This window comes from Mauremys reevesii, linkage group 15 (genome assembly GCF_016161935.1).
Source record: "Mauremys reevesii isolate NIE-2019 linkage group 15, ASM1616193v1, whole genome shotgun sequence".
In the NCBI taxonomy this organism is placed as follows: Eukaryota; Metazoa; Chordata; order Testudines; family Geoemydidae; genus Mauremys; species Mauremys reevesii.
This window is the reverse complement of record NC_052637.1, coordinates 43,654,850-43,679,102: the sequence shown is the minus strand read 5'-3', so window position 1 is coordinate 43,679,102 and position 24,253 is coordinate 43,654,850. Positions and strand designations below refer to the sequence as shown.

General features: G+C 52.3%; 1 protein-coding gene and 1 pseudogene across 23 annotated transcripts in view; both read right to left on the bottom strand.

The window, feature by feature from the left end:
• The window catches only part of RBFOX3 (RNA binding fox-1 homolog 3), a 346,512-nt gene that overhangs the window by 111,140 nt on the left and 211,119 nt on the right, over positions 1-24,253 (bottom strand). The gene's annotated exons all lie outside the window — the stretch shown is intronic.
• On the bottom strand, positions 22,412-22,722 carry LOC120382981 (annotated as a pseudogene).

Sequence of the window (24,253 nt, the reverse complement as noted above, 5' to 3'; positions counted from 1 at the left end):
CTGCATGTGTGACCTCCCAAGTGCCAGAGACCTCACTGCTGCCAAGGAGTGTGATTGCTTGAGAAGTATCTATTGGGTTTCCGGGAAACGGGGCGGGCAAAGCCCGCCCCATGCTAACGGAACCCCCCCACCCAGCCTAAGGGGAGGTACCACAGGGCCTCAGAAACCCACTAATTGCGGGGGACAACTAATAAAAGAACAGGGACAGGAGTGTAGCAAGGGGGCTGCCTGGTCCTGCAGGAAATCTGGATCCATCTGGACTCCAGAGCAGGGATGGTTCATGCCAGGAAAAAAAAGCTATCCCTCCCTCCCCATATATTAAAGGGGGGAGGGATAACTCAGCGGTTTGCGCATTGGCCTGCTAAACCCAGGGTTGTGAGTTCAATCCTGGAGGGGGCCACTTAGGAATCTGAGGCAGAAATCAGTACTTGGTCCTGCTAGTGAAGGCAGGGGCTGGACTCGATGACCTTTCAGGCTCCCTTCCAGTTCTAGGAGATTGGTACATCTCCATATATTAAAGACAGAAAGGGGGAAAAAGAGCAAGAGCTTCCAGCCTGACCATCCTCCTCAGGTACCAGAAAAGCAGCTGTAATGGCCAGCCAGGAGAGAGAGACAGATCCCAGTAGCAGGAGAGTGGGTGAATCTCCTCCACACTGAGGGGTGAGGGTGCAGGTGGGGAAACATTGTTCTTTGGATGGACACACTTCTTCAGCCCCTTGGAAAGCTTGGCTGCTTTTGGAGCAAGCCCACCAGAGAACCCTCTGTGCAAGCTGGCTCTCTCAGGGACTCAGCCAAAGACCCTCCTAGAGTCCCATTTTCCTCAGGATGGGAGAAGTACCTGGCTCCAGCAGTGCCGCCAGCCAACTACCAGGGATGGAGGGGAGAAGGCCACGTCATTAGACCCTTCAACACAGGCATCTTTTCTTTAGCTCTGCCGGGGAAAAGGGCACTGAAGGGCTGTTTTACTGACCAGAGTGCTGGCTTTCCCAGCACACAACTTGTCCTCTATAGCTATCAGCAGAGAAGCAGGGATAACAAACCCTGAGAGCTCTGTGGGGCACTCTCCTGTGAGGGTCACATGAATATCCCGCAATCCCTAGAAAGCTCTGACAAGGAAACATGCCTTCTAGGACTTGGGGGGTTGTGTGGGGGAAGAGGGGACAGTCCCAGGAAGCCCTCTCCTGGGGAGCAGCATGGACAGGGGACCAGGAAAGATGGAGCGAGCTGGCCTGCCCGCAAGTTCTCCAGCATGCAGGGAGCGGAATCTGATGGGCATGTTCGTGCAGACCCACCGAATGCAGTCAAAATCCACCACAGTCTGTGGAGGATGCCTCCTGCAGGTGAAGGGGCTAGGCAGACGGCAGCACACATCATGCTGCCCTGAGCACTTGCACCCTGCCATCAAGCACCCTGGCACCCACGGGTGCTGCATGCTGCCATGTCTATGTTCTGACCCCCAAGGTACAGAGGCTGCCCAGTGCAGGCTGTGGGGCTCTTTAGCGTGTCATATGACTGACCCGCATGCAGGTGCATGTAGACTGTTGTGGGCAACTACTGCCAGCCTTCCTAGAATGGGTGGGAAGGGAAGGCCATAGCCCCAGCCTTCTCTCCTATGCCCACAGGGGAGTGTATGCTGCACCCTCTACCAGTCCTGGGAGGCACTGTTCATCCCTGAGACCAACAGCCCCCAGAACACCTGCTAGGACAGCATGGCTCCCCACTGCTCCCAACACAGAGCCCTGACAATGGCCACAAGTTAGCTCCAGGTCTTCCCCAGCTCAGTGATACTCGGACCTCAGTGCTTCAGGAGCCAAACTAGAAAACAACATTACCCAAAAGAGCCACAGGAGTGTGAATTCATTGCTTCATTTACCATCGTGCTGGGTAGTCATATTTAAACAGCATAGTTCGTTTTTATATTATATCTATTATTCTCACAGCAAAATGACTGACCAAGCATCATCATTTTATCAACTACAATTGGTTAGCAACATAGTAAAAGCATCCTGATTGGTTAATAACTTAGATTGGTTAATAATGAAATCACGCAGTGATTTAATATCACGTGCTGCAAAGAGCCACGGGAGACACATTAAAGAGCCACTGGCGGCCCACAGGCCTCAGCCTGAGTGTCACTGCCCTAGCACTTGCCACCGCTGTTCTCTTAGGCTAGGAGTACATGGCACCGGGGGGTGGGGGAGGAGATAGTGTAAGTTAAGGCACCACAAGAGACCATGCGCCAGTTTCTTCTGGCCCTACGGTGCTTTGGGTGCTTGCACTGCTGTTCATAGTATGTTAGCCCTCGCTTCACATGCCTTGGTGACTAGCTGTGCTCTCCAGCCCACTGGGTTTTTACCTAGCACCCAGCATTAGAATCACAGAATATCAGGGTTGGGAGGGACCTCAGGAGGTATCTAGTCCCACCCCCTGCTCAAAGCAGGATCAATCCCCAACTAAATCATCCCAGCCAGGGCTTTGTCAAGCCTGACCTTAAAAAACCTCTAAGGAAGGAGATTCCACCACTTCCCTGGGTAACCCATTCCAGTGCTTCACCATCCTCCTAGTGAAAAAGTTTTTCCTAATATCCAACCTAAACCTCCCCCACTGCAACTTGAGACCATTACTCCTTGTTCTGTCATCTGCTACCACTGAGAACAGTCTAGATCCATCCTCTTTGGAACCCCCTTTCAGGTAGTTGAAAGCAGCCATTAAATCCCCCCTCACTCTTCTCTTCTGCAGACTAAATAAGCCCCGTTCCCTTAGCCTCTCCTCATAAGTCATGTGCTCCAGCCCCGTAATCATTTTTGTTGCCCTCCGCTGGACTCTTTCCAATTTTTCCACATCCTTCTTGTAGAGTGGGGCCCAAAACTGGACACAGTATCCAGATGAGGCCTCACCAGTGCCGAATAGAGGGGAATGATTACATCCCTCAATCTGCTGGCAATGCTCCTACTTATACATTCTGAAAACACAGGGGTGAGATGAAGCATAGATGCAAAGCCATCATAGTAACCTCAAGCAACTGGCTAAGCAGGCAGCAGAGAGGGGCTATTTCACTCCTTGGCAGCAAGACTCAGTCTGGCTCAGCCTCTCCCAGCAACACAGACAAACCTGGGGATCTCTCTGCAGGCGTCTCTGTGAATCCCACCTTAGCTGCTCCTGTCTCATGGAAAATCAATGCAAAGCATCTCAATTAATCATGCAGGGGGCAAATTGATTAGGATCCTAAATAAGGTCAACATGGCTGTCTGCTTATAGGGTAAGACCCCTTAATCATCATTTCATCAGCAGTAGGCTGTGGAACCTCCACTCATGCTGTTTCTGGGAGTGTGGAGGGATTTTTTTTTACTCACTATCCCTTGCAATTGCTAGAGCCAGCAGCACAGAAGCTCTTTCTGCTTTAAAGAAGCTAAATTCTACCAGAGAGAAACCACACAGCGGCATGCAACTGTGAGGCCCAACTCAGACCCATGGCCACCTAGTCTGGAAGCCCCCCCTGATTTAGAGGAAGGAGAAATTCCTGAATAACGCACCTGGCCAATGATGTGATGCTGCCCTGGGGACAGAATGTTCCTTCCTGACAGCCCTATGGCCCAAAGCCTGAGATTTGATTAGCCTCGTCTTCATTTAAATTGCATACCTGCAAATATCGTTAGTGGGCACAATGGTATTGAACTCTATCTTTGAGAAATGCAGCCACAGTATTGGTCTCCCCTGCCCTTGGCAGCAGGGAATCCCACAGGCTACATAAAGCTCCATGTTCTTGTATTGATTGGACATGTGCTGGCCTTTAATTTCACAAGGGCCCTTTTCCCTGGTGTTCGATGGGACACAAGGGCTGGTCAGACCTCATCCTCTCTTTTATTGCACTGGGGAGATGTTCTAGATCATCCCAATTCCCCTGGCCTGGAGTTGGAGCATGTGCTGCACTCCCCTGTGGATCTGGGGCTGGGAGCCCTCAGGGCAGTTACACCAGGAAGGACTTTGGCCTATTTCCCCTAGCTTTGTGTTTAAATCCTGCCTGGAGTCCTGACCAACTTGCTTGCCCTTCTCTGCTGGATTCTCAAGAGAGGTGTCCGCCCTGGGCTGCTGCTGCAGACTGGGATGCACCATAGTGCAATGTGATCTCCCAGGGGAGTTTCCCTAGTCTTGTCTATCCTTTGCCTCCTGCATGGCTGGTGTGTGCTGGGCAGGCAGACGCCACCAGGCAGGTCTACCCACAAAGCCTCCAGGCAACGTTTCCTCAGAGCTTTGCCACTGGCCATTACTTTTCACAGCTGCACCCCACTGGCTGAACCATTTGCCCCTTGCATAGCCTCTGGGCTGTGTTAGTGCATTGGAAGAAGGCTTCTACCCCGAAACACTGTTTTCCTCAGAATTTTAAAGAGTGCCCTATCCGGGGCCAGCTCCATGGCAGGGAGCGAGCCCTGACTTCGCTGAGAACAAGGGGTAGGTTTTCGAAGCACTTACCGGTAAGTGCCTTACGAGCACAAACCCCATTGGAAACCTAACCCTTGACTCTCACTGGGGCTTGTGCTCTGAACGCACGGAGGTGCTTTGAACATTCCCTGCTAGAGCTGGTCCTTTAAGTGCATTGTCCACATGTTAACCCCCCAAGAATCAGCCTCTGTTGCCATATCAAACTTCATGGTGCAGAGAGCCTGCTCCTTGCACCCACGTCTGGGACTAACTCAGGCCTGTACAGAAATCAGGGGGTTCCTCTTCCCCTGCAGGCCTCACAACAAATGGCTGTAAAAAGCAGCTGTTGGTGTCATTCATAAATTGGGCCCCAATGTATCATCCAGCCAGTGAATACAGGGGGAGCTCAAGTCACCCCAAGTTGTTTTTGCACCAGCAGGGCTGGCAATTCCCTGTTTTCTTTTCATGCATTTGGCTCACCTGAGCTGGGGTCTATCAGACACAACAATCTCCCTGTAACCAAATAGAGGCAACTAGCCCTGAGGCTACCATCAGTGCTCTGCTGCCCAGCTGGCCTGTATCTCCGGTGTCCCTGGGACAGGGGAGGGAGTGCAGGATTCCTCCTGCAGGAGGGCAAAGGAGGGCCTGGGTCTGTCTGGAAGGTTTGGCTCCAGGGCTCCTGTGGGCTGCCCTCGGGCAGGTTATCTCAGGCCTTGGCTACACTTGCAGCGCTGCAGCAGGGTGTGAAAACACACCCTCTCCAGCGCTGCAAATTGCGGCGCTGCAAAGCGCCAGTGTGGTCAAAGCCCCACAGGGAGGTGGAGTACGGACAGCGCTGGGAGAGCTCTCTCCCAGCGCTGGCGCTTTGACTACACTTAGCGCTTCAGCGCTTTGAAGTGCAAGTGTAGCCAAAGCCTTAGTAACACTGGAATTAAAGTACCTGTAGCACAAAGGGATTGTCACTTTATTTCTTGCTGACATGTCATGGAACTCGAGCTCAAGAGCTAATTGATTCTTTCCTCTGCTAGATAATGAACAGCTGGAACATAAAGTGGAGAGGGGGTGACAAGAGCTAGCACTGATTCCCCCCGGAGACACAGGGGAAGCCACGGCCTGATACCACACAGCCAAATTCAGAGGTGAGTCGATTGCCCGGAGCCATGTCAGGGTCTCCATTTCCCACTGAGATGTGTGTGAAACTCCCCTCAGTGCAGCTGCTCAGGCACTAGCAATGGGGGAGTGCTGCTTGACCAAGGCCAGACGCCATAGTGGGCACAGTGCTGAGGGTCTGTCTAGACCAGCACTCTTACCACTGAGGGGATGTCTGCACTGCAGCTGGGAGATGGGATTCCCAGCACCTCTGCTCAAGCTAGTGCACTAAAACTAGAAGTGTGGATGCTGTGGCAGCTGCCCACATCCCACCTCCCAGGCTGCCTGAGCTCCTCGGTCCAGTCCAAGGGGCTCAATGTCCAGACTGCTATTTTTAGCAGGCTGGCTCAAGCAGAGCTAGCATGAGTCTGTCTCCCCACGCTGGGACGCGCACCCCCCCTTTGCTGTGCAGACGTACCCACTGTCACCCCCTTGAACTTGGTTCTGCGCACTCTTGGTAGCGGACATGTCAGGGAGCGTGTGGGCGCCTCTCAAAGCCTGCTTTGTAGCTACTGCAGAATTTGCCCTGGCTCACGCATGTTATTTTCCACTTTGGATTATTTCACAGCCATCTCTCTGTTCTCTGGGGTGCCCTTCACGCCACCATGCCACTTCCAAACCCTGGACATGTGCAGAGAACAGGGAAACACTGAAGAGTCAGCAGAGCAAACCCCCCAACCCTGAGAGATCCCTGCCCCAGGACTCTTGCCTGGCTCCCTTGTGTACATGGCACAGTGCCAGCTGAGGTGGATGTTTCCAGGGCAGTTTTAATTATTCATCCTGTAATTACAGAGATGGTCTTGAGGTTTGTCAGGCACTCATTGAGCTGCCCCGAATTCCTCAGGAGCTCTCCCACATCACTGGCCTAAGCACATTCTCCTCTGCCCATCAGCAAACACAGTTCCAGGGGGCAGATTTCCACTCACTTGATTGCCCTCGCGGTGGTCACTCTTTCTGTTGTGATTACACTCCCATCACCACGCAGGTTCTGGCAGCCAGCCTCTGCCATGTAGGTCCGAGCTGGCTGGGGCCCAGTGCAGTGTGGGACACATCAGGGCCGGGTGAAAGGAATGTGCCCGGGGCTGGCTGAGGCCAGGCTGCAGAGGAGTGGCGTGGGTTTGAAATGGCGATGGGGGCCTCAGTACTGGCCCAGTCTGGGCGGTGCTAGGCAGTTCTGGAATGCAGGTAAGGGCTGTGCTCCCCCTGCCTGGGACCAGTCTTCCCTGCAGGAACAGAGCACAGAGCAGGACCCTGCTGCGCAAGGCAGAGCACTTTTATTCCTAGGCCTTGTTTCACCTCTTTCTGGCCAGAGGCCACATTAAGCCCGAGGGCTCTGGGAGTCTCTCTTGAGCACCCCCACATGGACAGTGCTTGAAGTGCCAGTGGGGGCTACAGGTCCAAGAGGGAGGGAAGACGGAGATGTGGGGCTCTGGAGGGCAAGACCAGAGAAGGAAGACAAACGGGGAGAGGAGAACAGCCTTTAGCACAAAATTCCTGCTCCCCTCACTCTACAGGGGGCTGGAGACCACGGAAGGGTGGCTGAGATCCGCAGCCCCTGGAGCAAAGTCCGGATAAAAGCAGGATGCACAAGCAGCACATTTCCCTTTTTTATTCTGATGACACAAGGCCCAGCACAGGGATGGTGTCCCTGGCCTCTGTTTGCCAGAAGCTGGGAATGGGCGACAGGGGATGGATCACTTGATGATTCCCTGCTCTGTTCATTCCCTCTGGGGCACCTGGCTCTGGCCACTGTCGGAAGACAGGACACTGGCTTGATGGACCTTTGGTCTGACCCAGTGTGGTCGTTCTTATGCTCTTATGAGTGTGTGCTGGGGGAAGCGTGACTGGTTAACACAGCCTAGTACCTCCCTGCACCTATTGGCAGGAGTGCAGCCCCCGATGTGTTCTCTAGAGGAGCCCGGCTTTCAGCTCATTTCAGGCTGATAACACAGTTTGCTTTGCCAATAGACTTTCCAACTGTAAGTGAAATCAATTCAATTGGGTATTTTACTCAATTGGGACTCCTGCTAGCACAGCCGATTCCGCTGCCCGTCTCCCCTGAGCCGCTGAGATGGGAGCCAGAGCGTAGATTGCAGTCAGTCAGCCCTTTTGCAGGAATCCAGGGTTTTATCTATTCTCTTGTAAAGCATCCAAGGAGTGAGACTTCCTCCTCCCTGCTCTGCAAAGCCCTCCCACCTCGCTGGGACACAAGCACAAACACAGGCAGGCAGAGGCACTGGCAGTCCTGGGAGGACAGGAATGGGACAGTGGGCGTTTTCTGTGGTATTTTTATGAACGAGATGCATGGCAGTGACATTCTTGACTGGGGGGTGTAAAAGGGTTAAAAGCTGCTCTTTGAGCAGAGCTGGAGATGTGAGGTGTGTGTGTCACAACTGTCTGGGTGGAAGCAATGTGTCATTACAGAGACAGGGGGGGAGGGGATAAGAAGAAGAAGTTAACACACATTTCAAGAAGCCATTCACTTCACCTTGAATGGTCCCTTGAAATATGTGTTACCTACTTATGCTAAACAATCTGTACAAATCTTGTATTTAGCAGTTTTCAGAGTAGCAGCCGTGTTAGTCTGTATCCGCAAAAAAACCAGGAGTACTTGTGGCACCTTAAAGACTAACAAATTTATTTAAGCATGAGCTTTCGTGAGCGCTGTAGCTCACGAAAGCTCATGCTTAAGAAGTGAGCTGTAGCTCACGAAAGCTCATGCTTAAATAAATTTGTTAGTCTTTAAGGTGCCACAAGTACTCCTGTTTTTTCTGTGTATTTAGCAGTGACACCCCGAGGACCTTTCCCAGACCTGGAGAAGAGCTCTGTGTGGCTCGAATGTTTCTCTCTCTCACCAGCAGGAGTTGGTCACATAAAATATATGATCTCCCCCACCTTGTCTGTCTAATATCCTGGGACCAGCTTGGCTACAACACTGCATACAGCACTGAGTCATTAAAAGGTCAGGCCATATCAATGGAAGATCCCAGGACTGAACTGGCACCTACCCAGGGAAAGTCCAACAGGTGAAACATGTGAACTCAGCATGGGTCTGCAGGAGGACAACAGATGAAGGTGACAGGAGGTAGGATAAGAGCTGGCTTTTGGAGAGACAAGAGGGCTCATCTGGGACTGAAAGAAAAAGGAACAGAGACAGAGAGAGGAAACCAACATGGCTCCACCAGCAACATGGTTTTCTGTACTAACCTAAGGACTTCCCAATGCTCTGTTCCGGTTGGCTGATAAACCCCACTGTTTGGAAAGAGGCTGCCTGATGCCACTGCAAATTCTTGGTGATATGCATGGATCTCTGAAGAGGGCAAGAAGTCTCTGAACAGAAGTCTAGCTCGGCTGGACCCACTGGGCAGAGCTCACAGCGTGAAACAGGAGAGTGGGAGCCCAGAGACTCAGTCTCAGAGGGGTTGTGGTCGCGTGGCCTGTGTTTAAGGAAGAGTGAGACCTCTTGGGGGTCCGGAAATCCCTCCAAGGGACTGTTTAAAAACTCAGATCCTGGACATCCGTCACAAATGGCAGCAGGGGTAAATTGCTAATTCACTGAGAGAGCAGACTGGAAATGAGAAATGCATTCGGTTGTGCTTGCTACAAGTCAAGGGACCCTCCAACCACTCGTGGGTCTGTGGGGTCAGCACTCTGGGCAATGGAGCTACACGAGCTCTGCTCCCATGACACCCACAGTGCCTGGTTACCCCAGTGCTATCCATGGTGTGCAATTCTGCTAGGAAAAGCCCAAAGTGCTAGGAGTAAGAGGGAAGTACTTAGACAGGCTTGCCTGCTCTATCACTAAACCCACTCTCAAAAGCATCTGCCATCAGTTCGCAGCCTTGGTAGCACAGACAGACAGCTGGCTGAGGCTAGAAATTCCTCCTGAATTGCTAGAAACAAGTGGGGTCTGATCAAACTCCTAGCAAAGAGCTGCACTGTGTCCCAGGGGTCTGCTCCCTATTCTCTCTCCTGGCACTTGCCTCTACTGCAGATTCTTTACTTCTCTCACTGGGGTGGGCGGGGGAACTGCTCCCATTCGTGATCATGGCAGACAATTCTTTGGACAAAACAGATCATAAAAGGATGACAAGGGTGCGTGGGTGGAATAGGGTGACCAGATGTCCCGATTTATAGGGACTGTCCCGATTTTTGGGTCTTTTTCTTATATAGGCTCCTGTTACCCCCCACCCCAGTTCCGATTTTTCACACTTGCTGTCTGGTCACCCTAGGGTGGAAGACACAAAAAATGTCCCTTTCTTCTACTCATCTAAGATGTGCTTCCCACTTCTCTTTCCATCTCACCAGCCGTTTCCATAGGCTCTCGCTCACTCCTTTGCCGGCATATGCCAACCTGTCTCACCTGGGCTTGGGCTGCCATTCCCAGATGATGTGTAGTTGGGCCCCTGCCTCTACAACTTGGCTGTTCCATTTTGTTGTAAATACAGTTATAAATATTACAATTTGGTTTAATATTTAATATAGTCAGGTTAAATAACCATTCCCGGCGCCATAAATAATCATTAACCGAGGGTTCTAATTGTGCTGTGGGGATCCTGCTTCATGACTTATTTAAAGGGCAGACATTATTCCCAGCCTCATCTCCCTTGTACACCATAAATTAACCTGCAGCTCAACCTCTTTAGTAAGAACCTGATGGGACATGACCAAAAGGGATGATTCCATTTCAAGGGGTCTGCCAACAGAAAGCCACCGACTTGTTCGCTTACCAAGTACAGTGAGGAAGGAACATGACAGCAAGTGAGTCAGGATGAGACAAAACCTACTGTGGAAAAGGGGTTGGGGACGTGGGAGGAGCCCAGAGCAACGCAGCAGTGAGGACAAGCCAGAAATTGGGTGCTACTCCAGAGAGCCTGCCAATCACTCTGTCAAGCCCGCATGGGTAAGGGGGAGCAAACTTTGCACAACGACCGTCCATGGGCACAGCTTGCACACCTGGAATCTCATGTAAACTCAGCACAAGAACCTCGCCCTGCATGCTCTGCACCCACAGCTTGGTGAGTCACACACAGATGTGTGACTCTCTGTCCCGCTCTCTCCGTACAGCATTCAGGGGTTTGCGCTAGAGAAGTGCAGAACAGGCCCCCAGAAAGGAGAACGGCTGCTCTCATCTGCCGTTGATTGAAAAGGGATGAATGGTCACTGAACGAGGTGGCATTCTGTGACCGCCACTGACTAGTGGTGTAAACCCACCAGGGGCAGCAAGCCAGGAGGGAAAGGAGCAGTGGAATACTTGGAAGCTGATCTATGTTTCCATCCCTGAGCATCATTCTTCAGCTAGTTGATCTGCACACACAGGCTGGGAAAGGCTCCGCAGCGGCTGGGGGTGCAGGCAAGACTGGGCAGGAAGTGCTGGAGCAGTTGCTGTGGCACCCAGGATCAGGCCAAGGAGCAGGGAGGAATCGGGGTGATCAGTTCGAGTCTCAGTAGATGAGTGGCTCCCTTCACTCCCCATGCAGAGCACCCACCCATTCCCCCTCCTATTGAAGACACCACAACTCCCCCTTCTCCCGATATCCTGACTTCCTCCCATTCTCCAACTCGCCCACTCCCCATGCTTAATACAGTGGTTGGTATGTTCAGGGGTCACCGTGCGCCTCTGCCCCTCATTCAAAGCGAACTTCCAGCGCCTCTGAAACCCCCAGTAGTCTGGGAGGGGAGGGAGAGAGGAGGAGGCCGCTGTGGTGTAAGGGAGCTATTCTTTTTCTTAGCCTGCAGAAGCAGCTTTCTGCTCCTCTCTCTCCACCCATCTGTGACAACATAAAGCCCAAAGGGCTCCAGTGTTCCCATGGGGCTCTAGGGCCCACCCTTATTAGCACTGGCCAAAGTGCCCATTCCTGCTCTCTGCCTTGGAGCAGGGCATGACAGCAAACAGACAAGAACGTCTATAAAGCATGAGTGCCATGTGCCGGACATACATGGACCCCTCAGATGCACCCCAATAGGATGGAATCCTACAAATTCTGCTCTCATGTAGTGACCCACATGTCACACTGTGTGTTTCCTTTGCTTCAGAGCACACAGTAGCACCAGGCCCCACTAATAAGTATGCAATATACTGCTGCAATGAAAGACACTGGGCAGAGGCTCCTCCGTGATAGCTGTCCTAGATCTCCACGCATAGCTTCTACAGCAGCCTTTACAAGAAGGAGAAAGTGGCCCTGCAGAATGGGCCTGCTCACAGACTCTGAGTAGTCAGTCCTGAAACTTCTACAGTAAGTCCTGGAGCCCGCTCCTTCCCAGAGCAGGACTGTTCCCACAGCGTGGGATCGAGGTGTACTGTACTCCGCCTCACCCTAGGCAGAAAGTGTGCTAGGTACAGGCCATACATCCCTATGGGATAGAGTGCAGAATCCTGTCAGAAACTGCATTTTTCACACCCTTTGACAGTCTTCCCCTCACTCTGCCCATCAATCCATCATACACATACTTCTCCCTACCCTGGGACTTACCCCAAGATTTCAGTCCCGGCGCAGATTCGAACAGCCACCACTAAAACAAACCCATTGCAAACAAACCTACAAAGTAATCAGCTACAGACACAGTTCCCTCTTTCCTCCCAAAACATGGGAGCTCCCCACAAGATAACATGGACAAAGGCAGAGGATAGCAATATTTAGCCCTGCCCCAGTGACAGCTTGAAGGTCTGGGAGCTCATGCCGTGCAGAGCTAGAAATGGGAGCATGAAGCCACTAGAAATGAGAACTCCTAGCAGGTCACAGAGCAGATTCTCCCAGGAAAGCCCCAGGAACTGGATTTTAAAGCCTTGATTTATTGTGTACAGAACATCTCACTTTGCTTATTTGTAATGGTCTCTAACATTGTATTAGTGCTAGTTTTTCTCCAAGCCCTGGGCAGTTGGATTCGTGATGCTCAGGATGACTGGCTTTGCAGGGAGAGAGAGGTGAAAAATACTGTCAAAAGCTTTTTAAAAACTGCCTCAAATATTTCCACAAGCATCTCTCTGTATAATGTGTGCCCTGAACAAAGGGGAGGGCAGCATGACATGGTATAATCGTTCTGTGGCACTCACTGGAGGTGACTTGTGTCACCCACCTGTGAGTAAGGGGCCCACCCCCAGCACATGCTGATAGAGCCGTTACAACTCACCATCCCTTTGGCCATGTCTTCATCAGGAAAAGGTGTGGCTTTAGCCTGTGGTCATTAACACGTGTTATACTCCTGGGACAGACCGGGCAGATATCTGTTGGTTGAGGTGCCCCATAGTGATCACCTTGACCAGCAAGCAAATGTTAAACCAACGCTATCCCCTCCAGGCTTTAACTCAGCCAGTGAGCCTGGGTGGGGGCAGACCCAGCCCTGTCTCCAGCAGACCGTTAGCATATGCTGCTTAGCTAGGGTTACCAGATAGCAACTGTGAAAAAACGGACAGGGGGTGGGGGATAATAGGTGACTACATAAGAAAAGGTCTCAAAAAGCGGGACATCTGGTCACCCTATGCTTAGCTAATGTTCTAAAATCTCACTGTTAAGTCCTAGTCTAGACAAAGCCAAGTATGGTGCGGCTCTTACAAAGAAGGAATGTATATGCATCCAATCCCTAGCGACAGACACTGCATCCACATGCTTAACCCCTCGGAAAGGTGCAGAGCATAAATCATGACACACAAGAACATTCAAGTGATCACAAAGCAAAGGTTCCAAGTGAGGAGATTAACAGTTCAGGTATGAGCCACTGGGAACTCTGCCCTTCACCTGTCTCTGCCCAGCCTTTCTGCTGTAATTCGGGATGCCAATGTTTCTACCATTCATGGTATGAAGGTGCACCCTGTACCCAAACTTCCCCCCGTCGGGTACAGGGCGTTTTCAGGGAAGCACTGCATGGGTGGGGGTGGAGTCATGAGGTGAACATGAGAAAGTCAAGGATAGCATAGCTGACCAATGTAGGACACTTCTCCAGAGGGGTGCTGAGCAGGGGGCTGGATAATGGACATGCATGATGTGTGAGATGTTCGAGTCTATGTCCCATACGGAGTGGGTGGGGAAGGGAAGGCTGTAGCCACACCCAGCAGGCAGGACTGCAGCTTGACTTTAGACAGAGTTTTTGAGTGGAAGAAGGCATGCCTGTTTATGCTTATAAGATAGCATCCAGCCCTGAGATCTAGTCACTCAGCTCTGCTTCCAGTGTCTGTGTGAAAGAGAGACAGAGAGAGCTATTTGCATTTGATTATTTATTTTGTAAGTGAAGAAACGGTTGTCAACACTTTCCGACACGCCGCCCCCCCACTCAGAGCTTTCCCCATCTGTGACTCACAGGAAGGCAGCTGCAACAGAACTACTATCCTGTGCTCACTCCCCAGCCCTGCCCTGAGATTTCCACCCCGCACTCGAGCAGTGAGAGAGAGCAAGGCCATAGTGTTTTCTGCCTCTTCTCATTTGTTCCCTGAGCTGGTATGAAAAGGGGACTTTCAGCCTCTAACTGGCACAGAAGGTGATGGGGGGAGCAGGGAAAGGGGAGGGCTTTTATTATAAATACAAGTCTACTCGAAGTCTGATTAGAAACAATAGTAAAAAATAGAGTGTACAGGGAATTGGCCAGGGGCGAGAATTTTGAAAGTGCAGGGGACCTGAAACATGGAGGCTGACTGAAGTGCAAGAAAACTTCCATGTAGAAATGTTTCCCCCACACAGGGGCGGCTCTAGAAAATAGGCTGCCCCAGGCAGCGCGGTGTGCTGCGCCGCCCTTCCTCGGTCCCGCGGCGGGTCCCCTCTTCCCGCGGCTCCGGTTGAGCTCCCGCGGCAGGTCCACCGGAGCCCCGGGAACAGCGGACCTGCCGCGGGCACGGCTGCGGACGGTTCGCGGGTCCGGCGGCTCCGCTTGAGCTGCCGCAGTCATGCCTGCGGGAGGTCCAGCCGAGCCGCGGGACGAGCGCCCCCTCCGCAGTCATGCCTGCGGCAGGTCCGGTCGTCCGCGGCTCCGGTGGACCTCCCGCAGGCATGACTGCGGCAGGTCCACCGGCCCAGCCTGCCGCCCCCTAGATTTGGCCGCCCTAGGCAACAGCTTGGTTTGCTGGTGCCTAGAGCCGCCCCTGCCCCCACAAGGGATTTGCTGATGCATTACATTTAAAATAAGGTGTTTTTTTCTTTTCTGTAGCTTAATTTCATCTTGGAATGAAAAACTACAAACGTGAATTGAACATCACTCTTCAGCCAGTCTGAGGCACTGCCTCGCAACTGGCATCTGGTTTGCTTAGCTGAAAATGCAACACCTCTCTCCTTGCCTCTGAAGAACCGTTACCTTGTTGGTTGCATGGGGAAGTCTCTGTGTGTTCATCTATGGAGACACACACTACAGCAAGTCTGAGGGGATGTGTATATGAGTGGCTTCTCCATTCCTTGAACCCTTCCCCAACCTGGGGTGGAAACACAGAGATGCTTGATACTCAAATTGAGGAACGTGAGCTCTATATAACAACATCCAGCGCTCCAATTTAGTTTCCTAGGATAACCCCGACTTGCATAGGCTGGGACTGAAGTAGCTGTGAGCTCCCACCCATTCCCCAGAGTCACTCCTTATTTGAGTGCAGGATGCAGGACCACACCCTGGGTGCCCACTTTCCCAACTTACATTCCACATAGGCCAATAGACAGCAGCTATTTCTTGCTCCCTCTCGGTCATACAGTGGCCACTGTGAGACACGGTCAGATGTAGCCTGGGCTCCTTGGCACAGAATGCATTTGCAGGGGGCTAGTTGCATTGGTGTAGGGATTGGGGGTGTATGGACAAGTGACCTTTCTCCAGGGAGGATCTCCCTGAATAGCAATATTTCCAACATGCCTCTGGAACTGTGCAGTGAGGGGAGGAACTGGATTAGCATCGATCCCTCCTCCCTGGGATCAGGTTTCTATCGAGTGAGGGGGCTAGGGCAGGGGGAGCTGTGCTGGAAGGAAGTATGGAATTTGCATTTCATTTCAGCACCAGCTTCTCCTGCTCAACTCAAAGCATTAATCAAAGAGATTGACCAAAACCAGAGTTAAAGAAAAGGCAGCTGAGACAATGCTGTCCTGAGTAGGAGGGGGACTGTCACCATGGCACCAGGGCGTGAGTGACAATACCAAATGACAGACAGGGAGGGGACAAAGAGCTGGGAGAGCTCAAGCAGGAGACCTACCAGCAAGGAGAGCATGTAGGCAGTGCCAACCTAAAGCAGTGACATGTGGGCTCTGGTGGCTCATTGGCATGAGCAAATCTCACAGTGAGGACTAGCTAATGAAAACACCAGTCCATGTCCTGTGGGGTCAGCCCGGGAGCCCAAAACCCAACGCTCCCCCAGAGATAGAGCAGGTGGTGAGGGGCAACCCCTGAGATTTAAGGCTTTACAGATAAGAACCAACACCCAGCATTGCATTGGCAGAGCCCAGCACACTGCTAACCACTGCCCGTCACATTCCAGGAGCTGAACTCCTACTTAGCTCCAAGGGCAGCTTGAAGGGGACAGCTTTGCAGAACAGTGCCAAGCAGTGGCCATGGAAGAAGCAAATACAAGTGACTGTCAGGATCCACTGACAGTTTGGCTGTGCTGTTACTGCAGCATCACAGAGGTGGTTCTGCATATCACCTGTGAAAGGTGAGGTATTGCAGGCTGAGCTCTCCTGGGGCTGGGGCGCCTGATAGCAAGGAGAGCACTGCTGAGAATGCCAGCTGAGCTAATCCCAGCCTGCTTCTGCCACATCAACCCCCGATCACCTCACTGGGCTTCTATCCCTGATCTGCCTTGGTTCCTTTCAGGCTCTGAGGCCCTGGATGCTGGTGCATGAGTGATTCTCACCAGGTTCACACAGGGAGACTTGCCCGGCTGAATTTGTTCCAGAGGGAGCAGGGAAGTTTCATGAGTCATCAATGGCAATAATATCCCCAGGAGGTTTTAGAGGGAGGCAGCAGAAAAGAGGTGGCTTCACCATCATTGGGTTAAAACCACCTAAGAGCTGCCTATTCAAACTGGTTTTTCAATCTGTCTCTAGCACGTATCAGTGTTTACTCCAGGCCCTCCCTCATCCATGCCATGCAGAGCCATGTCGCGTTTATACTGGACACAGACCCCCCCCCGCAAATATTTATTCATGCACTACAACTTGGCATGGGGCAGAGCCAGCCCCTCTCAGAGTCTGGGCTAGAGCACCACAGAAAGTGGCATATTTTATCTTGATGTGTCAGGATTTATATAAAAGGGGATAGTTCAGCTCTAAATGTAATGAGTTGGAAGAATAGCCCTCCAGTGGCTTCCTCCAGCTAGCACAGCATCAATAGCATCGATTGCTAAAACTAACTAATAACCCAGGAGTGGCATGGCTGAGGACTGCTCCGAGTAGATAATAAAAACCAGCTCCACACTGATATACGCAGTTACCGCAAACAGGTGAGCTGAGCGAGTGCAGAGTGCCAGGACTAACAGGACCGCACAAGTGAGAAGCCTCAGCTAGTGCAAGGGAGGCTATTAGAGGAGCCAAGGCAGGCAACATGCTGCAATCTCCTTTGTGCATGAAGACTAGGATGGGCACAGGAACACAAAGCGCAGGGCTGAAAAGACTTCAGCTAGTTTCCCAAGGGCAGCCAGGTGGCCATGTCCCGTTGAAACCCTGGATGAGATGGATGAAGGAAGTTAGGAGAATGTGACAAAAAGGAAAGGAAGAATTTAGATCCCTGGAAAAGGCACAAAAATCAACATCAGCAAAGGTGACCTAGGAGAGGCTTTGGGCACGAAGGGTTACCGGAAGGGGATGCTGTGAAAATTCTGGATTCATGAGGCACTGGGGTACTGACCTTGAGTAAAGCCAGAGTGCAAGAGAGAGAACAGACTTTCCCCTTCGATCAGAAAATCTGACCCGTGTTTCCAGTTGTTTGTTTAGAGGTCTTTCTAGCCAAGTCTCCTGGCCCCACTGCAATACCTTCACCACCCACCACCCTTCCTCTTTCTCTGAATGATAAAGACAGTGATGATGCTTCAGCAGAAGATGGCCAGCATAAGCATTACTGTTTAGGAGTGTTTGTACACTGGTACAAGGCACATGAGTCTGCTGGGCTGTAGAATGGTCTCCCGAGGGCAGTAGTGAAAACCCATCATTCAAGACATGTAAAGGTGAAGAGCCTAGAAGACAGAATGTAAGACACAACCCTGCCCTGGGAATGGACTAGATGGGGACTGGCACGGCTTTCCCGGCTCTGATTCCATCACGGTTTCTAAGAAAGAAGGACACACCTCTTTCTTCTCAAGAGATGCAGTGAGAGCCATCCATCCCGGTGATACATCAGGAATTAACCAGACAGACAACTCCCTTGCAACACAGTACTTCTGACTGCAGCTCAGCCTGACTGCCATCAGCAAATGCTCCTGATGCCAAGTATCCCAGCCCCTGGGAAGTCCCACGGAGCGAGGCCTAGCCATGATCATTACTAAAGGCCGGCATAGGCCGCCAACACCTTCCATCATAACCCTTAGTTTTCAGTCACTTACAGATGTCAGTTTTGAACCCTATGGAGAAGCACTCGAAGACCCTAGCCCAGATCAGGGCCCCACTGTACTGGGCATGGCTCCTGCCCTGAAGAACTCAGTCTTGGCACCAAACTCCAGCCAAGGCATTCTTGAGAGGCTGTTCCTACAGTGGAAACTGCTAAGCAGACATTTCCCTTCCAAATGAGGGGCTGACAGCAGGGACTAGTATCTGGCACAGTGTACAGCCCCGTCCCACCCCCATCCCATGGGGACTTCACTCAGCCCACAGTAGGGATGAACTTAGCCCAGAGAGTGAAGGGAACACAACACACACTCAAAAGAGAGATGGCAGCTGGTGCCAGTGGGGCACAGAATGGTTGGCTCTCCACGGGCCCCCAGAGTGCTCCTCACTCCAGGGTGGACACGGCACAGACATGGAAGCCTTCAGTGTAGAAGTACAGACCTCTGTGCATGGCGAGAGCCCCAGGGAGGACAGTGTCCCCAACGTCTCCCACACCTTTTCTGGACCTACTGCAAAGAGAACAGGGTGGTTGCTGTGTGACAGGCACCATCCTGCTCAGACCACTCCTGGACTGATAGTCACTCTGGTCAGTTTCCCCCCACCCCCCTCATTGCAATCAGCTTTCCAGCGCTCTCACCCCCACCTCCTCTGCCCTGTCAGCTCTCCAACATTCACAGAAAGAGAACAAACATTAAAGAGGGAAAAAAACAATGAGAAAGTGCCAACCTGCAGTTAGAGGGAAAGTCATTTAGTCTGTTGAAAATAAGTAACTGCATAGAGAAGAAATAAAGTGTTTGAAAGTTAACGACCTAGATGTCAGCCCTGATGGCTGGGGTCCGAGTACTTCTACAAAGTTACTTTCTTTCGCATGTCCTCAAAGGCAGAGCAAAGAGAGCAAGAGCTCTGCGAACCTGCCCAATCTTCCTGTGCACTTGTGACTGAACGCAGAGCTGTGTGGCACATTCAGCCACCAGCCCATCACACCTCAATTGCCAGAGCTCTTGGGAAGCAGCCTCTCCTTACACCAAGGAAACAGTTTCTTTAGGAGCCTTTCCCCATCTTGGGGCTAGTGGCAGGAGTTTCTCAACTCCATGGCATTAGAATGCAAGCAGCACTGGGAGGGCAGGGCCAGCTCCAGGGGGTTTGCCGCCCCAAGCAGCCAAAGAAAGAGCTGTGAGCGCGATCAGCGGCAATTCAGCAGGAGGTCCTTTGCTCCGAGCGGGAGTGAGGGACCCTCCGTCGAATTACCGCCGAATAGCTGGACGTGCCGCCCCTCTCGGGAGTCGCCGCCCCAAGCACCTGCTTGCTAAGCTGGTGCCTGGACCGGCCCTGCGGGAGGGACAGACACCCTGTGGCAGGGCAGCCATTCTCCTGGCTTCTCTCCATTTGCCTCATGCAACTGGAGGCAGAGGAAGGTGAAAGCCCCCTCAGGAGGGGGAAATGACACTGTTTCTCTGCCTGCTCCAGGGCACATTCTGAAGATACAGCTCTGGGCAGAATCCGCTCTCCCTGTAAGGGACCAGATCTTCCCCGAGCAGCATGACAGCATCTGCAGCAAACGGAACCAACTTACTGCTTCACCTCTGTCATTTTGTAACTAGAAGCCTTTGGCTGGTAAAGGGGAGTGAATGCCAAGTGCATGCCTGGCTGGGGGCACTGCGCAGCTGTTTCAGATCAAAGACAAATGGGTCCCCAGCCCCTGCAAACCGGAAATGCTGACAGGGCCTAACTGCCGCCCTGAACTCGCCCAGCAGCTAGATGGTTAACAGAGCACCAGCAACTTGAAGATCACCTGGGGGCCTGAAAAGGTGCCCCCTCCATGGTCCCACATACTCTAAGGCAAGGGGAACAGGAAGTAATTGCTCTCTCTCCAGTTCAGCCCACTATGCAGAGTTGCCCTCATGACTCCCCTGGAGACTCAGTCTCTCCTTTGCTGAAAAGACCCTTATAAACATCCTCAGTGAGCCCCAAACACACATGGCTCCTTTAAACATAAAAACTAAATGGAACTTGGCCCTGCGATTCTGAACTGCCATGAGTTAGCAGACTGGGGTACTGCATCCAGCACTGAGGTCACTCTTCTTCCCCAAGGAGAGCCCCCACTGGGTGTGTGTTTCACAAGTCAAGAGCATTTCTCAAAGGCCCATGTAGGAATTGATCTGATGTCTCCGGGTGTGTAGGAGAGAGAGAACCTGCCCATGTGACTAGGAGCACTTGTGGCTGGGAGGAGGAAGCAGGGCAAGTGGGAGATTGCAGTTATTTGTAAATAATCCTTAATGAATGAGATTCTCAATAATAGTTGGTTTGGCGCGAGGCCGGTCAGGGATGATGGCAATCTCCATTCTTCCACTCTTCAATTACATCTTCGGGGATGGAGGCAGAACTAGGCAGGGTGAATTAGAGAAACTTTTGTCGCGTTTAATATCAATTCATTTTGCAAACTGCTGACACAGCAGGATTTCACAGCTCAGAATTTATGGTTCTCTCAAGAGCGCATGAGCAAAAAAAGGAGAAAAATGTTCTGCCATCAGCACAAAACTATCAACAATCCTGGAAAGGAGAGGCAGCCCCTAGGGAGAGCCCAGCAGGAGCAGTGCCCTACTGTGGAGATGGGAAGAGCTGGGGCACCGAGTCAGGTGCCATTCCCTTCAGAGGGAGCAGGCCAAGCGTCTCTCCCAGCAGGCACAGAGGTGCCAATCTGGATGAACAGGTTGTGCTCAGGCCCATAGGCAGGTGGAGTGCCCACTGCATTCCCAGCCCCTTCTTGCCATTAGTTCATCAGACAGCCCAGCGCCCCTGTGCCTATGCTAGTCCTCCCTGTATCACATGGAGAGTCACCCTGGGCTTCCCATCCCACCCCTCAGCCTCTGCTTTTAGTGGGTAGGCACTTCTGCCTCAGGCCACACTTCAGGGAGCTCATGGGCTTCCCCTGCCCTGAGCAGCCTCATCCCAAAGCATTGGATGGCAGCAGCATGTTATTCAGAACCTCCTTGGAGCAGCCTGGCCCCACTCAGGGGCTTGATCTGACCATGGTTTCAGTGGGAGCATCTCTGCTGAAACGGACAGAGCTGCACCTGTTCGCACCAGCTCTGAACACCATCTGTTCTTAACATGGCTCCCACTCGCAGGGGGTGAGCAATGGGCTGATATAAATGCTGCAGGGCTCCTGCCCAACAGCGGTGTGTCTCGACCCAGAGGCTTGCCCCGCTTTCTATTGAAAGGGTAGAAATAGGCCAAGCAATGACAGGATAACGGTGGGTGAGGATGGCCCAGAGGTTATGGTCCAGAACTGGTAGGCCAGTCCCTCTCTCTGTGCCATAACTCACTAGCAGCAAAGAGTCCTGTGGCACCTTATAGACTAACAGACGTTTTGCAGCATGAGCTTTCGTGGGTGAATACCCACTTCTTCGGATGCAAGAAGTGCATGTCTTGCATCCGACAAAGTGGGGATTCACCCACGAAAGCTCATGCTGCAAAACGTCTGTTAGTCTATAAGGTGCCACAGGACTCTTTGCTGCTTTTACAGATCCAGACTAACACAGCTCCCCCTCTGATACTTAACTCACTAGCTAACCTCAGACAAGCCACTCCTCCTCACTGTGCCTTGATTTCTCTACCTCCTGGGCTAGGGAGGGCAGCTTCCTGGATGTTTACAGCAGGTGCTAATGGTGAGGCTGTTACTGAGCCCTGGATGGAGAGCCTGGCAGTTCACACTCTGCTCCATGGTTTCCTACATGGCTGTAAAATACCTACTGCTACAGAGCTCCCCCAATCCACTCGCCCTGGAGCCCCACCAAGAGCCAGGAACTTGCTTTGCAGGAGTACAAATGAGACAGAGTTGGGGCTGGCCAGTGACTTTGCAGAATATTAACCGGGAATGTGGCTGGGGCGGGGTGGGTGGGGGAGGATTTGAAAGACACCAGTTCTCACTGGCAGCAGATTCACAGCTGGAGGAGGGTTGGACACAATAATCCCTTGTGGGGCTCACCATCACAGGCACTGAATCCACAGTCCCCAATACACCAGCCTGGCTAATGGGGCAAACACCACATGCTCTACATGGCACTGAATGTGTGCGTGGCCGTCTGGGCTAACCCTGAGCATGCTGAAGTTGGGAGATCAAAGCTGGTTTAAGCTCTTGGGCTACACGGGTAGGTGGGGCTTGGCTGCCACTGGCTCAGAAGCCATCAGTCAGGCTGTGGCTTTGCAGGGACACACTAGGGGTATGTCTGCCATCCCAGGCAGACAGACTCGTGCTAGGTCTGCTCGAGGCAGCATGACAAAACTAGCAGTGTAGGCACTGGTGGCAGCTCACGCTAGCTGTTTTCGAAGAGAATTGCTGGCACAGCTTAGCCTCCAAATCCGTACAGAGTACGACCCTGGCGCTTCAACGCATAAACAACGTCCATAGCAGTCACAGTCTTCCGCTTCGCATGCTCGGTGTAAGTAACGGCATCTCGGATCACGTTCTCCAGAAACACTTTCAGCACCCCGCGAGTCTCCTCGTAAATGAGACCTGAAATACGCTTCACCCCCCCACGACGAGCCAAACGGCGAACAGCGGGTTTCGTAATACCCTGGATGTTATCCCTCAACACCTTCCATGGCGCTTAGCGCCTCCTTTCCCGAGATCCTTACCTCCCTTACCAAGACCAGACATAGCTGCAAGAGTCCAAGCCTGCCCAGCCCTCCAGGTCTGAGCTCGGGTGGTCAGCCTGAGCTGTGACCCTTGCCACAACGCCCACACTGCTATTTGTAACATGCTAGCTGGGAAGCAGACTCCCAGCTGCAGTGTAGACATACTCCAGAGCGCCAGAAGTGTAGCTGATCAGTTTTGTTCACACTGAGCAGAGTGCCACATTCACGCCCGGCACAAGCTTCAGCAAGGAGTGACAGATACCTACTGCCTGCAGGGTGCGAGTCTGAGTGACACACACATGCACAAACAGGCTGATGGGTGCATACCTCCAGCAGAATGCTTGTCTTTCTCCCCAGTCGAAGAGATTACCTCCTGCACCTTGTCTCTCTAATACCCTGAGATCGACACGGCATCCATCAGAAGAGACATCTCTGTGTAACACGGCAATGGCTTTGATTAGGTGGTTAAGATTTTGCTAGTGAGTTCCAACTTCAAGTGGCTAACACCACTCAACTCAGAGGCAGCGTCAGTCTGTCCAAGCTCTTCTTCGGTGCCAGACATTGGGTCCAATCTGCAGACCCCCAGCAATGTGCAAATGAAGCCTGTCAGCTGGAGAGTGCCAGCACTTTGATGGATCTGAAGTTTCCTCTGGGTGTTTGCTCTCTGTCCTGTGCAGTGCTCAGAGCTCCCGGAAATGTACAGAGCTGCAGGGCCCTGCCAAGGCAGACTATCCCCCGCTGCTTCCGATAAAATGACTCAATCAGTGGAAGATGCTGGCAGCTTTTGCTCCATGTGCTTTCTCTTCATGGGACACAACTGCAGGAGGACTCCAGGAAGGCTCTCCATGCCCCCTGGGCGTAAAGGTGCTGCAGCCTGAGCAGCAGAGGGGAAAGATGCTCACAGGGATGGCAGCTGGCATTCAGCACATGCAAGCTCCTTTCCACAGGTGTTTACAAAGGACAGCTGATCCAGATTTCCTCCCTGCCAGGACCAGAAGCATCTCTTTCCCCTTGCCCAGGTGTCAAACCCCCCTATCTGAGCTCTCTTTTCCCTTCTCCCAGGCCTTGTCCTCTGTTAGTTGGCAGAGAGCTCAGGGGTCAGAAACTGGAAATGGTCTGGGGGAGACTATTGTACTACAAATACAGGATTGAGCTTGTTTCAACTATAGCTCCCGGAAAAGCCTCACCTTACCTCTGGCTTCTACCCACAAACACAGGGAAGCTGGGGTGTGAACTGCGGGCAAAGTGCTTCTCTCACAGTCTCTCCCTGGACTAAGAAGCATCAGAGAGCTTGGGGTACTGAAGACTGGAAGGGCAGGGAGGCTAGTGGTCGGGAGTGAGGAGCAGCATGTAAACTTGCCTGGGAAAGGAGTCTCATCAGCATTTGGCTGCATTTATTTAGCTCTGGCCAGACATCCCCTCCTTTGCAGGCACCAAAATTCATCTCTACAATTACAAAGAGCCCTAGAAAAGGCAGAGGCTAATGGGGAAGGGAGGCAGAAACTAACTTCTAGTCTCACTTCCTTCTTCCGCCTGTTGGCCCAGAAGAGAGC